Source organism: Bos indicus x Bos taurus, chromosome 2 (assembly GCF_003369695.1).
Source record: "Bos indicus x Bos taurus breed Angus x Brahman F1 hybrid chromosome 2, Bos_hybrid_MaternalHap_v2.0, whole genome shotgun sequence".
NCBI lineage: Eukaryota > Metazoa > Chordata > Mammalia > Artiodactyla > Bovidae > Bos > Bos indicus x Bos taurus.
The window spans coordinates 61,704,608-61,725,940 of NC_040077.1; the positions used below are offsets into that span (position 1 = coordinate 61,704,608).

General features: G+C 40.1%; 2 protein-coding genes across 9 annotated transcripts in view; one reads left to right on the forward strand and one right to left on the reverse strand.

The window, feature by feature from the left end:
* Positions 1 to 6,941, reverse strand: part of R3HDM1 (R3H domain containing 1) — a 163,114-nt gene extending 156,173 nt beyond the window's left edge. For 3 of the 7 annotated variants that reach the window (XM_027561919.1, XM_027561868.1, XM_027561873.1), the window contains exon 1: positions 6,768 to 6,935. The gene's annotated coding sequence lies outside the window, so the exon portion shown is untranslated. Of the gene's footprint in view, positions 1 to 5,856; positions 5,954 to 6,767 lie in introns of those variants that run through there. The other 4 variants (XM_027561906.1, XM_027561810.1, XM_027561880.1 and 1 more) reach the window with 3 other exon arrangements.
* Positions 6,942 to 7,627: 686 nt separating this feature from the next.
* Positions 7,628 to 21,333, forward strand: part of ZRANB3 (zinc finger RANBP2-type containing 3) — a 313,962-nt gene continuing 300,256 nt past the window's right edge. The window contains exon 1 of one of the 2 annotated variants that reach the window (XM_027561929.1): positions 7,628 to 7,884. The gene's annotated coding sequence lies outside the window, so the exon portion shown is untranslated. The remainder of the gene's footprint in view (positions 7,885 to 21,333) is intronic. The other variant, XM_027561942.1, reaches the window with a different exon arrangement.

A 21,333-nucleotide genomic window follows, 5' to 3' on the forward strand; every position in this document is an offset into this window, starting at 1 on the left:
TAAAACATTTAATACTTTTGTACTAAAAGGTTCATGGTCACACAATAAACACAGTGTAACTAAATATAACTTTCTTCCCTCAAATTATATCTCATTTGTTGTCTTTACAAGGAACAAAATCTCTTGTTTTACAGATTTCAACAACTTAAAATGCAACTATCTAGAAGGCAATGGCACCCCACTCCAGTACTCTTGCCTGGAAAATCCCATGGACAGAGGAGCCTGGTGGGCTGCCGTCTATGGGGTCACACAGAGTCGGACACGACTGAGGTGACTTAGCAGTTGAATAATGAATGTACAGCCTCTCTTGACAAAACCAAAATTCTTTTATAGCAACTGGAAAATGAACAAAATAATATAGATGACCAATATCAGATTCCTTCCAGTTTATATGAAGCAAGGTTGGAAAGAAAAAGTGCAGCAAGCCTGAAAAAAAGAAGAATGGGGACGTCCCTGGTGGTCTAGTGGTTAAGAATATGCCTACCAATACAGGCAACATGGGTTTGATCCCTGTTCCAGAAACATCTCACATGCAGTGGAGCAACTAAGTCTTTGCGCCACAACTACTGAACCCACGCGCCTAGAGCCTGTGCTCCACAACAAGAGAAGCCCCAGCACTGAGAAGCCTGTGCACTGCAACAAACAGCAGCCCCTGCTCACTGCAACTAGAGAAAGCCAGCGCACAGCAAGACCCAGCACAGCCATAAAGAAAGAAAGTTTAAAAGACTCCATGCTCCCAATGCAGGAGGCAAGGGTCAATCCCTTAGTCAATCCCACTCATCTTACTGTGAGTGCTAAGATCCTTCATGCCACAAAGCACAGCCTAAAAAATAAAAAATTTAAAAAGAAGAATGAACTGGCATTTACAGAAAACAAAGCATATAAAATGAAAACAGAAACTACATGTTGGATACGTCTAATGTAGAAGTATTTCTACTGCGTGCAGATGCATGTGAACAAGAAAGTATAAATAAATGAATAATAAGAAATATATGAATTGATATTCTGCAGAGAATAACTTTTAAAAAACAGATGCTTCTGCCTCCCAATACTATACAGGGACACATATATAAGTACTGGATATTTTTTGTAATTGACTTAATAATTTTAAAATGATGATAACTTCAGTCGTAAAAAAATAGTACAGCAACCAGCCATGTACTCTTCTTCATCCAGTTTTTCCCAATGATAACATTATACAATTGGCCCTCCTTATCCACATGTTTCATATCTCTGGATCCAACCAACCTCAGACAGAAAACATTTAGGAAAAAAATTTCAGAAAGTTCCAAAGGTAAAACTTGAACTTGCCATGCACTGGCAACTATTTATATAGTATTTGTATTGTATTTACAACAACTTACAAAGTATTTGATATTATAAGTAATTTAGAGGTAGATTAAAGTATATGGGAGTATATATGTAGGTTTATATGCAAATACTATTCCATTTAATACAAGGGACTTGAGCATCTGTGAATTTCGGTATTCAAGGGCAGTCCTAGAACCAATCCCCAGTGGATACCAAGGAATGACTGTGTAAGTGTAGTTCAATATCAAAACCAGGTAATGACACTGATATAATCCACAATTTGATTCAGATTTTAATGATTTTACACACACTGTGTGTTTTTATGTAATTTTATCACATGTATATAGATTTACATAACCGCCACCACAATCAAGGTACAGAGCTGTTCAATTACCACAAAGATCTCTCATGTTAACCCTTTACAATCACAATCACCCTGCTCCTCCCACCCAGCAATGCTTGGCAATTGCCAACCCATCCACCTTTCGTCACTTTGAAAATGCTATATATACATTAAAAAAAAAAAAAAAAAAATATATATATATATATATATATATATATCGGAGAAGGCAATGGCACCCCACTCCAGTATTTTTGCCTGGAGAATCCCATGGATGGAGGAGCCTGGTGGGCTGCAGTCCATGGGGTTGCTAAGAGTCGGACATGACTAAGCGACTTCACTTTCACTTTTCACTTTCATGCATTGGAGAAGGAAATGGCAACCCTCTCCAGTGTTCTTGCCTGGAGAATCCCAGGGACGGGGGAGCCTAGTGGGCTGCCATCTACGGGGTCGCCCAGAGTCAGACACGACTGAAGTGACTTAGCAGCAGCATATATATATATATATATATATATATATATATATATATATATATAAAAATATGGAACCACATGGTAGTTCCATTTCAAGATTGGTTTTTCATTTGGCATAATTCCTTTAAGATATATCCAAGTTGCTGTGTACAACAGTTTGTTCCTTTTTATTGCTGCATAGCATTCCATGGTATAGAGACAGCACTGGTTGTTTAACCGTTCACTCACTTAAGGGTGTCTGGGTTGTTTCCAGTGAAAAAGATACTTATTTTTACCCAAGAGGATTTTTAACATGAAGGCCTTATGGTTACTTAAACTGCTTCTTTGCATATATATACATACACACACACATACACACAGATTTCCCCCCCAACATTAAACCTTAAAAAAAAAAATTAAATCCCACAGCCTCCCTCTTCAGTGAGGGCCAAGACAACAAAGTAAATCTGCAGATAGTTAGACCTCTAACTCAGACTATAACGTGTTATTTTATACTAGCATGGAACTTCTTTCATGTAGAAGGCAGGTTAGTGACATTAACTGCACATCTAGTCCACAAAAGTAATTTATATCTGTCACTGATTAAGCTAAAGTTGGCAGAAGTCAAATTATAGTCTTTAAACTCTTAAGACAATATCAAATAATATCAAATTATTGACTTTTAAGAAAAAAATGTCAAGAATTAAAAACAAATGGAGTTTATGCTCCACATTTAATTTCTTTTGGAGAGAAAGTAGTTTTAGGGAATTGTGGATGAAAACGTTAGTCAAGCAGGCTTACAAGAACAATCATTTAAACGTGTTATGTGAGCTAGCATTTATGAAAAGAGGAGGAACAAAAACCTCACAATTTGCTTGGAGAAAGGAGCTTACAGGTAGAAACTAAGAAAAAAGTCACTAATCTACAATTCAGAGGGCAAAGAGAGAATAACAAAGATTATCAAGTGTAGGCTTGCAAAACTCATACAAAAAAATTTTAACTTAATAAGTATGTGTTAACTATGGAAGAAAGAAGAGGCAATAAAGAATAAAATCTGGGAACAAAAAAACAAATTTTTGGAAAATAAGGTAGAGAACTAGTCTTGAGCCAGGATTAAATAACTCATCTCTTAGTTCAACCATCAGTCAATAACTAATTGAAATAAATCCTGAAAAAAATACACATGCTTACCAGGTATAAGCAAATCTGTTTAATTATATAACATATACTTATTTGGAAAGCAAAGTTAACTTAATAAAATTGTTTGATTTTATTATTTCTTTGCCCATGTCTGTAATATTAGTACACATTATCAGAATTCACATGGATCAAGTGGAAGATTTTACTTTTTTAGAAAAAGACTATTATTCTGAGAAGAATGGACACACTCCCTTCTCTTTATGATAACCATCTTAGTTTATTTATCTTAAGTGATAAGCAGTAAGGTATCATCATTGTATGTGGATATGACTAAACAGTGTACTGATTCTGTGGTTTGGAGCAGCAAGTGCTATCTGAAAAGTTCGCTACCATTTGTAACCACACCTCTTTTGACGTACGGACTACTGAACATATTTATAATAGACCATGAAAGTGGTAATTGTGAGATTTTCTAATCCAAGCAGCAACAATATAATATAAACCCATCAGTCTTAAAGTGTTTATTACTGTAACATTTTCAAGAATGGAAAAACACCCACAAAACCTGCTATCAACTCTTAGTACTTCTTTCTTTATTTTTGAGGAATTAGAACTTAACATTAACTGAAATAGGTATAATTAGGTATTCTAAAGTGCTAGTACTAGAGAATCTTTCGTTACTCAACAATTCTTGTCTTATGCATAGTATTTTTAAAAGCTTATTTCAATTTTACAATATTTTCTACTGCTACCGCCATGTAAGGTCCCTCAAAGGAGCACCCAGCAATATGGGTTCAATAACCTGGCAGGCGTGTCACACTATATACTTCAGCTCGTATTCAGCATCAGGTAGAGCTGCCCTGAACCCTGGCCAGACACTACTGTCAGAAGACTCCATAAAAAAACTGTTTTCAAGCTAACCTTAAATTTGTCTCACTGTACACACTCCAAGGACACCATTATGTGTGAAGACCCAGTACATTTTCAAAAGTTCCTGGGAGGAGAAAGGAACAGTGTGTCTGGAATGTTGTTACACAGAAAAGAAACACTTAAGAACTGATAAATAATGAGAATTCAAAGCAGCAACAAAACAGTAGTCAATCTATGGCCATAACAAATTCAAATAACTCACTTAATCTTACTAACACTATAAAAAGTTCAATAGCTGCCTGCCCCGGGTGAATATGGATAGCGAGTACATAAACTTGATCTTGAAAACATAACAGCTCAATAACACTTTAGAGGTATTATAATTATTTATCACTTAAATAACCTGACACATACTTTTACTCCAGATAATCCATTTGAAACTCAACACTTACACTTTAATGCAAAATCAAAAAATCATCTATAAAATAATAACTCTTCTGTGCCTGATAACCAATTTCTCACATCTTCCACTTTGAAAATGGCTAATTAAAAATTGTACTTTAAGTTACAATATAAATGAAAACCTCCACAGAACTCCTCACTAATAGAACATGTCCTGAGGCTCCAACAACACCCATAGGCATTTAAGAAACCAACTCATTCTTTCAATATGCCTGTCGGTAACAATAGTTAATGTTTAACATACATACTAAGTGTTAGGTGACTAGGGGTTTTAAATACTTCATCTCTAAAATCTTCACAACTCTTTGAGCTGAGCATAACTATTCCCATTTTATAGATGAGGAAACTATGAGGGTCATAGAGGGGTCCTGTAGCTAGTAAGAGAATACAGAAGAAGCTGCCTATATTTTCATCGGCCCTTTCTGTACATAAGGCACATAAGATCTGAAAGCATTATATATTTATCAATTAACCAACAAGTTTTAGAAAATGCTGGGCTGAGTAATGTATGCTCTGGGTACTTTTTGTGGGGAGCTGAGCGAACTTACCTTTCAGGGTTACATGGTTCATTTCTTAATTCTAACACACAACCAAATTTCTTTCAGATACTGAATCTATGAATACAAGTCAATTCTATACCTAGGTATATTAGTTATGGATTATGGAAGATCACTAAGCCAGTATAGTCTTCTCAGATCCTGAAGAAAATGGTCCAACACAGTCAAAACTCAAGTATTTCTTCAGAACCCTAGTTTATGCTGGTTCCAAGTAAGCCTCAGAAGTGGGCCTACGGTTTCACCTGTGATTACAAACATGTCCACAAAAAACTACAGAATCCAGTATTTAAGGACATATTCACCCAGACAAAAAAGCAAGGACTGAAAAGATGAGCACTCAATCAACATGTGAGGAAAAAGAAATCCCTCTCAAGTACGGCCAAAGGTACCAAATTTTGTCAAGTCGTGTGTCCAATTAACCTAGTCATACTGGTATCCTACTAAAATATGGCACAGGGTTTACTGTTTCAAATATTAACAAGTAGGTGGGCTGCAGAGTTCGACTTGAACCATCTTTTTGTTATTCAAAAGTTCTTGTAATCAATGACATTTAGGCTAAAAGCAGTTTCTTCAGATTACAGTTATGCAAACCATAATCTCGAGAGATATATATACTTACATATACATGCATATATATTCATATACATATAACCACATATACACACACACACACTTTTTTTTTCTACTCTGGAAAATCATATTATAAAAACCATCTGCTACTTACTAAGCCTTCCTATTTGAGCAAACACCTCTTCGCCTTTTACTTAGTTGACCTGCTATCCCAATTATACACGGGACCTTGAGAGCCTCAACAGTTTGTTTCTGCATAAAAGCAAGCTCAAAGAACAGAGGCACTCTCCTCTGCACCTAGCAACAAAAAAAAAGAGAACGACAAAAAACTTCAAACACACAGGGACCTGGGGGGCAGAGCCGAAGGCTCAACCCTGATGGGTGTAAATCTGATCCCCGAGGTCTGTGGCATTGACAGTCATTCAACTTTCTTTCCAATATTCCCACTGTGCTTTTTCTGTTACCACACGCAAAATGTACCACTAACATTTCATCAACCAGTCGGAATGTCTTATTTCCTTTCTAAAAATTTTCAGGGTGCAAGGCCAGGGGGCAGCGGCCGCGGGGTGGGCCGAGGATCCTGGAGCACGGGCGCCAGCCACCCAGGAGAGCAGAGCCCCGCACGGCACCCGCTCCGGGCAGGCCTGCTGTGGCTGGTTCCCCAGTCCCTGGGGGTGCAAGAACAGCAGCAGCAGCCATAGCAGGGACTCGGGAACCTTTCCCCCGTCTCCTCCGCTAGGCCTCGAGGGGTTTGCTTTTCACATGGCCCCCGGGTGGCGGCGGTGGGCGCAAGGTACTAGATGCAGCTGCAGGCGCAGCGGCGGGCCAGACGAGCCGGGGCTCCCTCAGAACCCGACCTCCCAGCGGGGCTGGCAGCAGCAGCACCTCGGCGGGGCCCTGGCTGGAGCGTCGACCGCTCGGCGGGGAAGGCCACCTTCTCACACACCACATCTCTCCCCTGACTGCCTCCTTCTCCGTTAGCGCTACCGGCTGGCGGGCGGGGGAGGGGAGGGAGGCGCGTTATTCCCGGGGAGCTGAAGGGGGGGAGGGGAGGGCATCTCTTACCCGCGTTACTGAGGAGGAGGAGGAGGCGGCGGTTGGAGCGCGGCGCGGCGGGGCGACGGCGGGGCTGGGTGGGTGCAAGTAGGAGTCTTACGAAAGGGAATTAACCCCATCACCAGCCCGGACACCGGCTCCAGCGGCAGCCGCGGCTGGCAGAATCCCGCCCCTTCCCACCACGCACTAGCCCCGCCTCCTCGTTCTCTTTGAGAGCAGTCGACAAATCATAGGATGTACATCCTTGGAGTGGCAGGAGGAGTATCCAATCACACCTCAACAAACGGCCTTCTCTCCACCCCTTCATCTCCTCCCGGGCCGCGGGAGAGCCGTGCCAAATCTTTCTCCACCCTCAAGGGAAAAAGAGCCAATCGGCTATAAGTATCCGCCCTTGAAGGACGCAAAGGACAACCAATAATAAACCTAGGAGGACAGCCATTTTGCCCACTCGAGAAAGAGCCACCTTTTCCCACGAGTTGGAACCTGAGGTTGGGGGAGTTCTGGGAATTTTTACTGACCTGAATGTATTGGAAAGACAACTATATTTCCTCAAGAGTATTTATACTGTTTTATAGGAGGAAAGGAAAATTCTCGTCCTCCATGTGGTTGGAGGTGGGGAATGCTGCTGAAGGATTTGGCTCCTCCTCTCAGCGGTAACGGGCTCTAAGACCAACACCTGGTTTCTCCAGCCTCAATGGGAAAAGGCGGGGTGATTGCCCTTTTCGGCTTGCAGCCGACTACAGCTCCCAAAGTGCTTTGTCCCCGCCCATATCCTTTCCTCAGTTTGCTTCCCGCGGAGTCTGACGGGAATTGTAGTTCATGGGAGGTACCCACGCCGCCTCATCGGCCAATGAAAAAGAATATATTTCTGAATGATTTGGAGTTTGGGGCTGGGAAATAACCCCAGGGCTGACGTGAAGCCTTTTCGCCACCCTAATAGAAGAGCGAGAAGGGTTAGAAAAGCGAGTCGGGGAAGAGTATTTTCTCGCAACGTGGTAGGGGTTTTAGATTCCTGCTATTTGCATTCTATTACTTTCAGTTTGTCCCTTTGAAGTCATTTCCGCTTTGGGACGGACACAGGCCAAACCCGTGGCGGGAGTTGGAGATTCTGCAGCGGATACACCAGGTGTGGTCGTCCGGGAGTGGCGTGGCGGGGTAGTTGGTAGTTTCTTGCGTGAGTGATAGGAAGTTGAACAGAATTTAATTGCATTTTAAGAAAGAGTGGGTAAAATGGGATGGGGGTAGTTCCAAAGTCCAAGATGCGGTTCTCCAGCCTCCTTGTCAATCCCGGAGTCTCACTTGTCTTTTGACTTGCCAAGTATTAGATTGCACGCATAAATTTGGGGAGTGTGCCTCTAAAACCTTCACGTCTTCACTTTGACTAAAAGGAAGCGACTCAGAAGTTCTGAGCGAAGTCTTCCCATTTTTACAAACCAACTGAAGGCTGGTTCGAAGAAAAACTGCAGAAGGGCTCATGATTGATACTTGAGAATAAGCGCATTACTTTTTTTTTTTTTTTTTTAGTAAAGCAGACATTAAACAAGGGTCGACAGGATGCCAACTATAGTACCCCGATGAATACAGATCATCAGAAAGGCGTTGGAGCCAAAAGCCTAAAAAGTTGAACACACTAGGCCCTGTTTGTGCCCCTGTCCGGGTGCTAAGTTGTGTGTGTGTGTTTACCGTTGAACGTTCCCTTTGAGGTTCCTTGGATAACTCATTGATCAAAGGAAATGCAGAAGGTGGTATAAGACAAGTTCTTCCCCCCAACCCCTCCAAAAACAGGACTCCCTCCCCAAGCCTGATGGCTTTCACCATCATTTTGACAGACTTTCTCCGATAAGTTCTTACTCAATTTTCTCTCTTCTTTCGCTGAGACTTTGTCTTAGAAGTTATATTGTAAATATTTATTGAGAATTTAATATTGTGTTAGGCACTATGCTGCCTTCCTGGTGGCGCAGACTGTAAAGAATCTGCCTGCAGTGCGGGAAACCTGGGTTTCATGCCTGGGCTGGGAAGATCTGCTGGAGAAGGAAGGGACAGGCTACCCACTCTTGTATTCTTGCCTGGAGAATCCAATGGACAGAGGAGCCTGGCGGGCTACAGTGCATGGGGTTGCAAAGAGTCTAGTTTAATTGCTAGACTGAGCAATTAAACCCAGGCCAACCAGGCACTATGCCAGATTTAGGAATAGCAGTGCCAAAAAGACAGGCTCCTTATGCAAAAGTAGTGAGGAAGACAGAAGCCAAACAAAATTAATGGTAGGGTTACTTGTTGTATCTCTAAGTCAGATCTTCATTAGTCATGTTTTGCTAGTTTTTTCATTCTACCTGTGGACTAAACTAAGCATATTTTCTCTGGGTTCTTTTTTTTTTTTTTTACTTGAAACACTGATAGGTTTGTTTCCTAGACTCATGAGTGGTGTTTATACATCAACTAGATGATAAATTTTATAGTGTAATACTGGTAGATACAGGAATGTCATCTCACTTTTCAGCCAAACAGTGTTCTGAGTCCTTCAGAGTGTTGCCTCTTTCTTTTTAATGCTAATTGGGGATTTCTTATAATTTAGCAGAAAGTTCTTCTATAGATGCTTAGATTTTTTTTGTCATGAGTGCTTCCAGTATAAATCAAGTCAATAAATAATAATGATGGTTTTCATTTTATTGACTATTTCCTTTGAGCCAGGAATGGTGTTAAGTGCTTTCAAGAGTGTCTCCTTCAGCAATCTGCAAGGATTGTTCTGTGACATTTTATAGGTGAAGAAATTGGAGCTCAGTGAAGACTAAAAATTTTTTTTATTGGCGTATTAGTTGATTTCAAATGTTGCGTTAGTTTCTCCTGTACAGCAAGGTGAATCAGTTACGTATGTACATATATCCACTCGTAAATTTTTTCCCCTTTAGGTCATTACAGAGTATTGAGTAGAGTTCTCTGTGCTATACAGTAGGCCCTTATTAGTTACCTGTTTTATGTATAGTAATGTGTATGTGTCAATGGGCTTCCCAGGTCACTCAGCTGGTAAAGAAGCCATCTGCAGTGCGGGAGACCTGGGTTCAATTCACGGGTTGGGAAGATCCCCTGGAAGAAGGCATGGCATCCCACTCCAGTATTCTTGCCTGGAAAATTCCATGGAGAGAGGAGCCTGGTGGGCTTACAGTGCATGGGGTTGCAAAGAGTCGGACATGACTGAGCGACTAAGCACAGCACAGCACAGCACAGCACATATGTTAACGCCAGTCTCCCACTTTATCTGTCCTCACCCTCAATAAGACTTTAAGGCCTTGGTCAGCAAACTTTGGAGCTGAGATTCACATCCAGCTCTGTCTCATTCCTGAATTCTTAACCACTGCTCACCCTGCCTCTTATTTATTAATTCCCCAATATGTGCCAGGCATATAGTGAGAAATGTGAAATTTCATCCTAGGATTCTAGAACCAATAGTGGCAGTCACTTCCTCTTTTGGTTTTCCTTTGGCATCACATAATACATACTCATTGTATTTAAAAACACAGGAAAATGTAAAAAAGGAAGTAAAGCTCATTAATATTCCTATTGCTCAAAGATACTTCTATTAAATTTTGATGAGTATCTTTTCAGATCTCTATCTTAATAGATACAGACGTGAATGAATAGTATGAGACTACTTTGCTCTTTTGTAAGCTTTCTTGACTCAAAAAGTAGTCTGTGACTATGACTGAAGATCAGTATTATCATTTTTGATGGCTATATAGAATTAGATTGTATATTTCTAACAACCATTTCCTAACTATTTTTAATTGTAAAAAATATATAAACTTTACAATTTTAACCACTTGTAAGTGTACAGTACAGTAGTGTTAAGTATATGCACCTTGTCATGCAACAGATCTGTGGAAAATTTTCATCTTACAAAACTGAAACTCTTTACTTACTGAACAACTTGACTCCTTTTCCTGCCTCTCACAGCCCTTGGCAACCACCATTCTACTTACTGTTTGCAAGAGTTTGACTTTATATGCCTCATATAAGTGAAATCATGAAGTATTTGTCCTTCTGTGATTGGCTTATTTCACTTAGCATCATGCTGTCATGGTTCGTTCATGTCGTGGCATATGGCTGGATTTCCCTTTTTTTTTTTAAGGCTGAATTAATATTTCATTGCTTGTATAATCAGTATTTTATTTATCCATTCATCTGCCGGTGAACATTTATGTTGCTTCCACTTATTGGCTGTTGTGAATAATGCTTCAGTAAATGTTAATGTCTCTTCAAGATCCTCTGTTTAGTTCTTTTGGACATATGTGTTCTTTTAGATATATGTATATACATATGTATACTTCTGGGTATATAGCTACACCCAGAAGTGGGATCAACTATTAATTTTTAAAAGCAGTGCTATCATGAGTATCATTTTTTTATGCTTTCCTGATTATCCCTTAAATCTAACTTTTTAGGAATAGTGTGATTTTGAATTATTTATTTACTAATACAAAACTGTAATTCCTAAATTGCTTTTCAGAGAGATGATGCCTGTTTTCTTTCCTATTAACAGTGTTTCAGAGCACCAGTTTCCCATCTTTTATTCTATTCAGTCTGATTGTAAAAAGTGATCCATCATTTACTTAATTCTATCTAGTTGAATTTGGTTGATGTTGAGCATCTTTTATGTGTACATTATCCATTGTTGTTTAATCTCTTTTGAGTAGACTGTTATCTTTCATAGACTCTTAGTGATTTTAAAGAAATTACTTCATAGGTTTTTAACTCATCATGTATTTTGCTTTTATTCTCATTTTGAATTTGATGTTTTTAACTTTTTAATTCTGTTCTTCTATGACATAGTATAAATTATTTTAGTGTTGAAATTTATGTCTTTTCCCTTATGGTTTCTAGATTATTTGTGATACTTAAAAAAGCTTTATGATGAATAGAAAGTAGATAATAAAACATAATATGTATATGCAATTTTTATTTGTTTTTACATTTGATTTTGAAACCATGTAACCAGATTGGGAGTTGAACCCATGGGTTGGGACTTGGACGTAGCCAAAACCCAGACTGGGACTTGAATCCACAGACTTTTAGCTGAGAGCACACATAATCTTAGGAATTAGTAAAGCTCATGTTCTTGATGTCTTATCACAGCAAGCATTGAATGAGAAAGAAACCCATAGGCAAGAAATGGATTTATTTTGAGAGAAACACAGTCCACAGGCAGTGTGGGCCATCTCAAAAGGTGACAGAGGCCGCAGTCTGTGGGGTTGACAGTTTTTATGTTGTTTAGTTGCTAAGTCATGGCTGACACTTCTGGACCCCACAAACTGCAGTACACCACGCTTCCCTGTCCTTCACTATTTTCCACAGTTTGCTCAGACTCATGTCCATTGAATCGGTGATGCCATCCAACAACCTCATCCTGTCACCCCTTCTCCTCCTGCCCTTAATCTTTGCCAGCATCAGGGTGTTTTCTAATGAGTCAGCTCTTTGCATCAGGTGGCCCAAGTATTGGGTCTTCAGCTTAAGCATCAATCATTCCAATGAACCTTCAGTATTGATTGCTTTGATCTCCTTGCTGCACAAGGGACTCAAGAGTCTGCTCCAACACCACAATTTGAAAACATCATTTCTTTGGCACTCAGCATTGTTTATGGTCCAACTCTCACATCCATTCATGACTACTGGAAACCATAGCTTGGAGTATATGGACCTTTGTCAGCAAAGTGATGTCTCTGCTTTTTAATACACTGTGTAGGTTTGTCATAGCTTTTCTTCCAGAGAATAAGTGTCTTTTAATTTTGTGACTGCAGTGATTTTGGAGCCCAAGAAAATAAAATCTGCCATTGTTTCCACTTTTCCTGCATCTGTTTGTCACAAAGTGATGGGACTGGATACCATAATCTTAGTTCTTTGAATGTTGAGTTTTAAGCCAGCTTTTTTACTCTCCTCTTTCATTTTCATCAACAGGCTCTTTAGTTCCTCTTCACTTTCTATATATGGTAACATCTGCATATCTGAGGTTGTTGATATTTCCCCAGGCAATCTTGATCCCAGCTTGTGCTTCATCTAGCCTTCCATTTCCCATGATGCACTCTGCATATAAATTAAATAAGTACAGTGACAGTATATAGCCTTGACATACTCCTTTTCTGATTTTGAACCAGTCTGTTTTTCCATGTCCATTTCTAACTGTTGCTTCTTGTCCTGCATACAGGTTTCCTAGGAGTCAGGTAAGGTGATCTGGTATTCCTATTTCTTTAAGAATGTTCCACAGTTTATTGTGACCCACTCAGTCAAAGACTTTAGTGTAGTAAATGAATCAGAAGTAGATGTTTTTCTGGAGTTCCCTTGCTTTTTCTGCGATCCAATGGATGCTGGCAATTTGATCTCTGATTCCTTTGCCTTTTCTAAATCCAGCTTGTACATCTGAAAGTTCTTGGTTCACATACTGCTGAAGCCTAGTTTAAAGGATTTTGAACATTACCTTGATAGCGTGTGAAATGAGTGCAGTTGTATGCATTTTTAACATTCTTCCACATTGCCCTTCTTTGGGATTGGAATGAAAACTGACTTTTTCCAGTCCTGTGGCCAGTGCTGAGTTTTCCAAATTTGCTGGCATATTGAGTGCAGTGCTTTCACAGCATCATCATTTAGGATTTGAAATAGCTCAGCTGATATTCCATTACTCCACTAGTTTTGTTGGTAGTAATGCTTCCTAAGGCCTACTTGACTTCACACTCCTGGATGTCTGGCTCTAGGTGAGTGACCGCACTGTCTGGTTATCTGAGTTGTTACCACCTTTTTTTTTGTATAGTTATTCTCTGTATTCTTGCCACCTCTTCTTAATCTCTTTTGCTTCTCTTAGATCCTTGCTGTTTCTGTCCTTTATTGTGCCCATCTTTGCATGAAGTATTCCCCTGTTATCTCTAACTTTCTTGAAGATATTTCCAGTCTTTCCCATTCTGTTGCTTTCCTCTATTTCTTTGCATTGTTCACTTAAAAAGAAAGACTTTTCCTTATCTCTCCATACTGTTCCTTGCAATTCTGCATTCAGTTCGGTATATCTTTCTCTTTCTCCTTTGCATTTTACTTCTCTTCTTTTCTCAGCTATTTGTAAGGCCTTCTTAGATAACCACTTTGACTTCTTGTATTTCTTTTTCTTTTGGATGGTTTTGGTTACCACGTCCTATACAGTGGTATAAACCTCCATCCTTAGTTCTTCAGTCACTGTCTACCAGATCTAATCCTTTGAGTCTATTTGTATTTATGTTTTGTTCAGTCACTCATTCGTCTCCAACTCTTTGCAACCCCATAAACTGCATGACACCAGGCTTCCCTGTCCTTCACCATCTCCCAAGCTTGCTCAAACTCATGTCCATTGAGTCAGTGATGCATCTCCTCCTCTCTTGTCCCCTTTCCCTGCCTTCAATGTTTCCCAGTATCAGGGTCTTTTCTTATGAGTCAGCTGTTCGCATCAGGTAGCCAAAGGATTGGAGATTCAGCTTTAGCATCAGTCCTTCCAATGAATATTCAGGGTTGATTTCCTTTAGGAATGACTGGTTTGATCTCCTTGCAGTCCAAGGGACTCTCAAGAGACTTCTCCAACACCACGGTTCAAAAGCATCAATTCTTCGACGTTCAGCCTTCTTTATAGTCCAACTCTCACATCCATACATAACTACTGGAAAAACCATAGCCTTGACTAGATGGACCCTTGTTGGCAAAGTAATGTCTCTGCTTTTTAATATGCTGTCTAGGCTGGTTATAGCTTTTCTTCCAAGGAACAAGCATCTTTTAATTTCATGGCTACAGTCACCATCTGCAATGGTTTTGGAGTCCAAGAAAAAGTCTGTCACTGTTTCCATTGTTTCCCCATTTGCCATGAAGTGACGGGACCGGATGCTGTGATCTTTGTTTTTTGAATGTTGAAGTTTAAGCCAGCTGTTTTACTCTCCTCTTTCACTTTCATCAAGAGGCTCTTTAGTTCCTCTTCTCTTTCTGCCATAGGGTGCTGTCATCTGCATATCTGAGATTATTCATATTTTTCCCTGCAGTCTTGATTCCAGCTTGTACTTCATCCAGCCCTGCATTTCACATGATGTACTCAAATATAAGTTAAATAAGCTGGTGACAATATGCAGCCTGGACGTACTTCTTTCCCAATTTGGAACCAGTTCGTTGTTCCATATCCAGTTCTGTTACTTCTTGACCTGCATACAGGTTTCTCAGGAGGCAGCTAAGGTGGTCTGGTATTCCCATCTCTTGATAAGAATTTTACACAGTTTTTTGTAATCTACACAAAGGCTTTAGCATAGTCGTTGCTCAGTCGTGTTCAACTCTTTGTGACCCCATGGGTTATATAGCCTACGAGGCTCCTCCATCCATAAGATTCTCCAGGCAAGAATACGGGAGTGGGTTGCCATTTCCTTCTCCAGGGGATCTTACCCACCCAAGGATTGAACCCGGGTCTCCTGTATTGCAAGCAGACGCCTTTACCATCTGAGCCACCATGGATATTTTTCAATGAAGCAGAAGTAGATGTTTTTCTGGAATTGTCTTGCTTTGTCTATGAGCCAACCGATGTTAGCAATTTGATCTCTGGTCCCTCTTCCTTTTCTAAATCAGGTAATTTCATAGGCTAATGAGTGGGAAGAGTATTCCAAATATTTGGGGGGAGGAGTGGGGATTTCTAGGAATTGGGCCACTGCCCATTTTTTGGTCCTTTATGGTTAACCTTAGAACTGTCATGGTGCCTGTGTATGTATCATTTAGCTTGTTGATATGTTACAGTGAATGTATACTGAGGCTCAAGGTCTAGTGGAAGTCAAATATGTGCTGTCTTGAACCTATTTGGTTCCAATAAGTTTATGTCATATCGTCAGACGATGTTCTTCTTTTAAAGGTTGTGCCCTGCCCTCCTCCCGCCTGTTTCAGTTTCACAATTTATATATACTTGGTTTTGTTTGGGTTCTCTTCTCTTTGATTGTTCTGTCTTTTCTTTGACTCGTACCACACCCATTTTCTTAATTTCTGTAACTTTATGTTTTTGTATCTGGTATGGTGTGCTTTCACTACTTTAGATATTTTCTTGCCGTTCTCACATTTTCTTGCTTTTTATTAGGTGGATTTTGGTGTCATTTTGTCAAGTTAAAAACAAATATCTGCACTTTTTATTTTTTGGCTCCACTGTGTAGCATGCAGGATCTTAGCTCCCAGTTTAGAACCGAACCCTTTCCCCCTGGAGATAAAGGGCAGAGTCTTAAACACTGGACTGCCAAGGAAGTCTCAATATCTGTACTTTTATATTTTAACAAAATACAAGTTTGACATTTTTACAGATGTAGAATACTACCTAAAGGCATATTTCATTTCATATTAACAATACAGAATTTTTCATTGTAGAGTCAAGGTTAATTGGGGCATTCTGTGCTTTGTTAAAATATGTTTTTATTAGAGTTAGATCTAAATGGTGATACTTTAAGAGCACATGTAATTTTTAAACTTATATACTTACTTTTTATACAGAGGCTAATATTTTGTAGGGGCTTTCTGTAGGATCTGATCACTTCTGAATGCTTTTATTTCTATTTGTAACTACTTATTCTACTGTGTCTTTTCAGAGTACCTCACATTCACCCTATCTCCTTAATGTGTTCATCTTCTTTTTTACTCTCTATATCAATTGTATATTTGGTCAAGAAATATTGAGCATCTCTTATGAAAGGTATTAGGTAATGGTCAAGAAGATGGGCTCCAGGCTGGGAAGGCTTGATTGTGAGATCTTCCTTGTACTCCTTCAGTGACCTTTGGCAGAATACTTAACTATCCAGTGCCATTGTTTTCGTATCTGTAAAACTGAGACAAAGGAAATTGCAGGCCATTGTTAACCTAAAATGATTTAATATATGTAAAACATTTAATATATGCCTGGAGTTTAGTGGGTGCTGGATTTTGTTAATATTATTTTTATTGACCTGGGCTAATACTAGAGAGATGCTTCCTAAGGCCCCCTTGACTTCACACTCCGGGATGTTGGACTGTAGGTGAGTGATCACATCATTAATTGTGGTTATCCGGGTCCTTAAGATTTTTTTTTGTACAGTTCTTCTGTGTGTTCTTGCCACCTCTTCTTAATATCTTCTGCTTCTGTTAGGTCTATACCATTTTTGTGCTTTATTCTGCCCATCTTGGCATGAAATAGTTCCTTAGTATCTCTAATTTTCTTGAAGCAACCTCTAGTCTTTCCCATTTGGTTGTTTTCCTTTATTTCTTTGTATTGTTTACTTCAGAAGGTTTTCTTGTCTCTCCTTGCTTTTCTTTGGAATTCTGCATTCAGATGGATATAGCTTTCCTTTTCGCCTTTGCCTTTCAGTTCAGTTCATTTCAGTTCAGTTGCTCAGTCATGTCCAACTTTGCATCCCCATGAATTGCAGCACGCCAGGCCTCCCTGTCCATCACCAACTCCCAGATTTCACTCAAACTCACATCCATCGAGTCAATGATGCCATCCAGCCATCTCATCCTCTGTCATCCCCTTCTCCTCCTGCCCCCAATCCCTCCCAGCATCAAAGTCTTTTCCAGTGAGTCAACTCTTCGCATGAGGTGGCCAAAGTACCAGAATTTCAGCTTTAGCATCAGTCCTTCCAAAGAACACCCAGGACTGATCTCCTTTAGGATGGACTGGTTGGATCTCCTTGCAGTCCAAGGGACTCTCAAGAGTCTTCTCCAACACCACATTTCAAAAGCATCAATTCTTCGGTGCTCAGCTTTCTTCACAGTCCAACTCTCACATCCATACATGCTGGAAAAACCATAACCTTGACTAGATGGACCTTTGTTGGCAAAGTAATGTCTCTGCTTTGTAATATGCTATCTAGGTTGGTCATAACTTTCCTTCCAAGGAGTAAGCGTCTTTTAATTTCATGGCTGCAGTCACCATCTGCAGTGATTTTGGAGCCCCAAAAAATAAAGTCTGACACTGTTTCCACTGTTTCCCCATCTATTTCCCATGAAGTGATGGGACCAAATGCCATGATCTTCGTTTTCTGAATGTTGAGCTTTAAGCCAACTTTTTCACTCTCCTCTTTCACTTTCATCAAGAAGCTTTTTAGTTCCTCTTCACTTTCTGCCATAAGGGTGGTGTCATCTGCATATCTGAGCTTATTGATATTTGTCCCTGCAATCTTGATTCCAGCTTGTGCTTCTTCCAGCCCAGCATTTCTTATGATGTACTCTGCATATAAGTTAGCTTCTCTTTTTTCTCAGCTCTTTGTAAGGCCTCCTCAGACAACCATTTTGCCTTTCTTTTTCTTGGAGATGGTTTTGATCACCACCTCCTGTACATTGTTAACAAACTTCCATCCATAGTTCTTCAGGCACTCTGTCTATCAGATCTGTTGCTTAGAATCTTAGATCTGTTGCTTAGTACTGTATAGATTCTAAGCAAGTACTGTATAATCTTAAGGGATTTGATTTAGGTCATACCTGAGTGGCATAGTGATTTTCCCTACTTTTTTCAATTTAAGTCTGAATTTTGCAATAAGGAGTTCATGTTCTGAGCCACAGTCAACTCTGGTCTTGTTTTTGCCGACTGTATAGAGCTTCTCCACCTTTGGCTGCAAAAAATATAATCAATCTGGTTTTGTATTGGCCATTTGGTGATGTCCATGTGTAGAATCATCTCTTGTAGGAAGAGGGTGTTTGCTATGACCAAACAAGTTTGCCAAGTTTTGTTCTTTTAGCAAAACTCTGTTAGCCTTTGTCCTGCTTCATTTTGTACTCCAAGGCCAAACTTGTCTGTTACTCCAGGTATCTCTTGACTTCCTACTTTTGAATTCCCTTCCCCTTTGATGAAAAGGACATCTTTTTTGGTGTTAGTTACAGAAGAACACAATAAACTGTGGAAAATTCTGAAAAAGATGGGAATACCAGACCACCTGACCTGACTCTTGAGAAACCTATATGCAGGTCAGGAAGCAACAGTTAGAACTGGACATGGAACAACAGACTGGTTCCAAATAGGAAAAGGAGTATGTCAAGGCTGTATATTGTCACCCTGCTTATTTAACGTATATGCAGAGTACATCATGAGAAATGCTGGGCTAGAAGAAGCACAAGCTGGAATCAAGATTGCCGGGAGAAATATCAATAAGCTCAGATATACAGATGACACCTCCCTTATGGCAGAAAGTGAAGAGGAACTAAAAAGCCTCTTGATGAAAGTGAAAGAGGAGAGTGAAAAAGTTGGCTTAAAGCTCAACATTCAGAAAACGAAGATCATGGCATTTGGTCCCATCACTTCATGGGAAATAGATGGGGAAACAGTGGAAACAGTGTCAGACTTTAATTTTGGGGTTCCAAAATCACTGCAGATGGTGACTGCAGCCATGAAATTAAAAGATGTTTACTCCTTGGAAGGAAAGTTATGACCAACCTAGATAGAATATTAAAAACCAGAGATATTACTTTGCCAACAAAGGTCTGTCTAGTCAAGGCTATGGTTTTCCAGTGCTCATGTATGGATGTGAGAGTTGGACTGTGAAGAAAGCTGAGTCCCAAAGAATTGATGCTTTTGAAATGTGGTGGTGGAGAAGACTCTTGAGAGTCTCTTGCACTGCAAGGAGATTCTGCCAGTTCACCCTAAAGGTGGTCAGTCTTGGGTGTTCATTGGAAGGACTGATGCTGAAGCTGAAACTCCAATACTTTGGCCACCTCATGCAAAGAGTTGACTCCTTGGAAAAGACTTTGATGCTGGGAGGGATTGGGAGCAGGAGGAGAAGGGGACGATAGAGGATGAGATGGCTGGATGGCATCACCGACTCGATGGACATAAGTTTGAGTGAACTCCGGGAGTTAGTGATGGATAGGGAGGCCTGGCGTGCTGCAATTCATGGGATCGCAAAGAGTTGTACACAACTGAGCGACTGAACTGAACTGAACTGATAGAAGGTCTTGTTAGGTCTTCATAGAACCATTCAACTTCAGCTTTTTTGGCATTAGTGGTTGGGGCATAGACTTGGATCACTGTCATATTGTATGGTTTTCCTTGGAAACGAACAGAGATCATCCTGTCATTCTTGAAATTGCATCCAAGTACTGCTTTTTGGATTCTCTTGTTCAATATGAGGGCCTTGGAATCATCACTGTGAACAAAGCTAGTGGAGGTAATGGAATTCAGCTGAGCTATTTCAAATCCTAGAAGATGATGCTGTTAATGTGCTGCATTCAGTATGCCAGCAAATTTGGAAAACTCAGCCATGGCCACAGGATTGGGAAAGTTCAGTTTTCATTCCAATCCCAAAGAAGGGCAATGCCAAAGGATGCTCAAACTACCACACAATTGCTCTCATTTCATATGCTAGCAAAGTAATGCTGAAAATTCTCCAAGCTAGGCTCCAGCTTCAATGGTACATGAACCAAGAACTTCCAGATGTTCTAGCTGGATTTAGAAAAGGCAAAGGAACCAGAGATCAAATTGCCAACATCCATTGGATCATAGAACAAGCAAGACAATTCTAGAAAAGCATCTGCTTTACTGACTATGTTAAAGCCTTTGACTGTGTGGATCACAACAAACTGTAAAATGCGTAAAGAGATGGGAATACCAGACCACCTTAGCTGCCTCCTGAGAAACCTGTATGCAGGTGAAGAAGCAACAGGACCGGACATGGAACCAGACATGGAACAATGGACTGCTTCCAAATTGGGATAGGAGTTTGTCAATGCTGTATATTGTCACTAGCTTATTTAACTTATATTTGAGTACATCATGTGAAATGCAGGGCTGGATGAAGCACAAGCTAGAATCAAGATTGCAGGGAGAATTATCAATAACCTCAGATATACAGATGATAGCACCCTTATAGCAGCAAGCAAAGAGGAACTAAAGAGCTTCTTGATGAAAATGAAGGAGGAGAGTGAAAAAGCTGGCTTAAAATTCAACATTCAGAAAAGTAACATCATGGCATCCGGTCCGATTACTTCATGGAAAATAGATGGGACACAATGGAAACAGTGACACTTTATTTTCTTGGACTCCCAAATCACTGCAGATGGTAACTGCAGCCATGAAATTGAAAGACACTTGCTCCTTGGAAGAAAAGCTATGGCAAACCAAGACAACATATTGAAAAACAGAGACATTACCTTGCCGACAAAGTTCCATCTAGTCAAAGCTATGGTTTTTCCAGTAGTCATGTATGGATATGAGAGTTGGACCATAAAGAAGTCTGAGCGCCAAAGAACCAATGCCTTTTAACTGTGGTGTTGGAGAAGGCTCTTGAGAGTCCCTTGAACTGCAAGGAGATCAAACCAGTCACTGCTAAAGGAAATCAATCCTGAATATTCATTGGAAGGACTGATGCTGAAGCTCTAATACTTTGGCCACCAGATGTGAAGAGCCAACTCATTAGAAAAAACAGTGATGCTGGGAAACATTTAAGGCAGGAGGAGAATGGGACGACAGAGAAGGAGATGGTTGGATGGTATCACTGACACATATTGATACGGCACCACTGACTCATATTGGTATAGCAGATATTAGATATGGTAGTTTTAAAATTGACATGAGTTTGAACAAGCTCCAGGAGATGATGAA